Below are 2,712 nucleotides of genomic sequence, written 5' to 3'. Positions count from 1 at the left end.
ACCAGATTGGAATTTGGAAAGCCATTTATTACTGAGCTCAGGGCCTCCAGTCTGCTCTCACACAGGAGAGGACCAAAAGGCGGCAGCCCAGGAAGCAGGAAGGGGTTTTATACCCTGGAACCACATTCAGTTTGATAAGCAAATTTATTGTCTGACCACATTCAGTTTGGTAAACAAATTCATTGTCTGACACAAAATAAAGCTTTTAGAGTGATTGGGACCACGACTTAAACTACAGTTCTGGGGCTTTTGTTTCAGTTTCTGGTTAGTTTGCACCTGAGTACCTGCAGGCAGACTTGCATAGCCTGAAGTTACAAGAAGTTAAAGCCCATTTAGTTTTCTTTAAGTCATCTCTGTAAGCTAACTTTGCTGACAGGAATTGGTGAGGGTTACAGGAATTTTATCTAGCAAACAGCAAGAAACAGCCACTAGTTACTAAACAACTTAGAACAGTAGTAAGTATACATTTTTACACAACAGAAAACACAAGATTTACATTTATAATCTAAAATGTGAGTTGATTCATTACAATGTCATCTGCTCCTCAAGGAAAAAATCAAAATGGTCAAAAAATCATAATACAACTAATTTGTGGTAGAGCAGTTGTACATGCATATTATATGTACCAGCAATGGAGCAGTTGCAAGATTTCCATGTTAAAATTTAGAGAATTAATACAGCAAGTGCCTGATTTGTGAACATTTGCGTTATGAACTTTTACAGTTATGAATGGACCTCAAATTATGAACATTCATAGGGAGGATAAAATTACCAATGTAGCTGACGTATCTGACAGATGGACACTGCCACAGTTGTGGTGCTGTGTGCTTACTGTACAGTGTGGCAGTGTACAGTAGTGCCGTGCTCAATCAGAACCCAGGATATCTGGAAGCAAGAGCAAAAGCATGATGTGGTGATGTGGAAGAGACTGCTAGGAAGTGCAAAGCAATAACCATGGAAACAAAAGTGAAAGTAACTGAGACGGACCAAGGTGAAAAGATGGTAGATGTGACGCATTCTTATAACATTACTTGTTCAACCCTTGGCACGGTTTTAAAGAACAAGGACAAGCTCATGGAACATGTGAATTCTGCTGCACCAATGAAGTCAACAATAATATCCAAAATGCATGGTAAATTTCATAGTGCATGGATGCAGGGTCAGTGCCAACACTGAGTCCCACTCGGCTTCATGCTTACTCAGGAAAGAGCTAAAAGCCAGTTTAAAGACTGGGGAGGGGGGAAATAGGGTGAATAAGTTTCCATTTTTATAAGAAAGGGTCTTGCTATGCAGTTCAGGCTTACCTCAAACTCACAACCATCCTCCTGCCTCAGCCTCCTGAGTGCTGGGATTGTAGGCATATTCCACCAAGCCAAGCTAGGGTGCATTTTTTACTGCCAGCAATGGATGGTTTAAGAGATTTGAAGTTACAGCTAAACTTCACAACATGAAAGTAAGTGCTGAGGCTCAGTGTGCAGATACCAGAGCTGCCTGAGGATTTTTAACAACACTCATAGAAATTATTGATGAAGGTGCTTATTTACCCGAACAGGTTTTTCTGTGTCAGTGAGATAAGACTGTACAAGAAGAGGATGCCAGAGCAAAGTTACATCAGTGAAGAGGAAAAGGAGATGCTCAGCTTCAGAGCAGCAAAGGACAGACTTATTCTGTGTGGTGTCAGTGCTTCCGGTAATGTGAAGCTAAAGCCTCTCTTAGTTTCCCATCCAGAGAACCCAAGAGCCATCATAAACACAGCCAAGGGCTCTCTATCTGCTGTGTGGAGGAGGAGTAACTACAAAGCCTGTGATACAGGACGTTTTCCAGGACTGCTTTTTCCACCACTTTATCTCAGAGAGGACCACTTCAGTGATCTTGCTGTGCAACACAAGGAGCTTCCTAATGAAGGCCTGATGGAATTAGAGGCCCCGCTGTTGAGAGCCAAGAGGAAGATGGAACTGAAGAAGCAAAGAGATTCACAGCACAGGAAATGACAAGGGATTTTCCTTATCTGAAGATGCACTGAGGTTCTGAGCCACAGGTCTACAACACAGAACGATACGCAAAGTTTGCAGCAGCCGTTCTGAATGGCATTCAGTGCTACAGAGTCACCTATGAAGAGAAAAGAAAGCTACTACTCAGACATCACTGGAACACTTTTTAAAGAGAGTGGACAGGATTGAACCCATTGCCATCAATGTCAAGTGTGAGTGAAATTCCACCTCTCCCTACCTCACCTGTTGGAACAGTAATTCCATCAGCTCAGCCAGCTCTCACCTCCGTTCCTCCTCAAATGAAGGACTCTCTTCTTTCCACTTCACTCCATGCCATCCCTTCTATGGCAGTTGTACTGTACTGTGCCACCACTGTGAGGTAACTATAAGAGTAAAAATAGTGGCCAGGGGTGGTGGTGCATGCCTGTAATCCCAGCGAATGAGAGACTGAAGCAGGAGGATCGTTGCGAGTTCCTGACCAGCCTTGTCTACAGAGTGAGCTCAAGGTCAGCCTGAGCTGCAAAGTGAGACCCTGTCTCAAAAAGACCAACCCATCAAAAAAAAACATAAAATAAAAATAATTTATAGGGGGCTGGGGAGATGGCTCAGTGGAATAAGCGCTTCCCTGGCAAGCGCAAGGGCCCAAGTTCAATCCCCAGTTCCGATAAAACAAAACAAAAAAAATAATAATTTATAGTATTTTGTGTGGTTTTTGTTATTT

Source organism: Octodon degus, unplaced genomic scaffold (assembly GCF_000260255.1).
Source record: "Octodon degus isolate 3935 unplaced genomic scaffold, OctDeg1.0 scaffold00091, whole genome shotgun sequence".
Lineage (NCBI taxonomy): Eukaryota > Metazoa > Chordata > Mammalia > Rodentia > Octodontidae > Octodon > Octodon degus.
Note: the sequence above shows the minus strand (reverse complement) of the source record.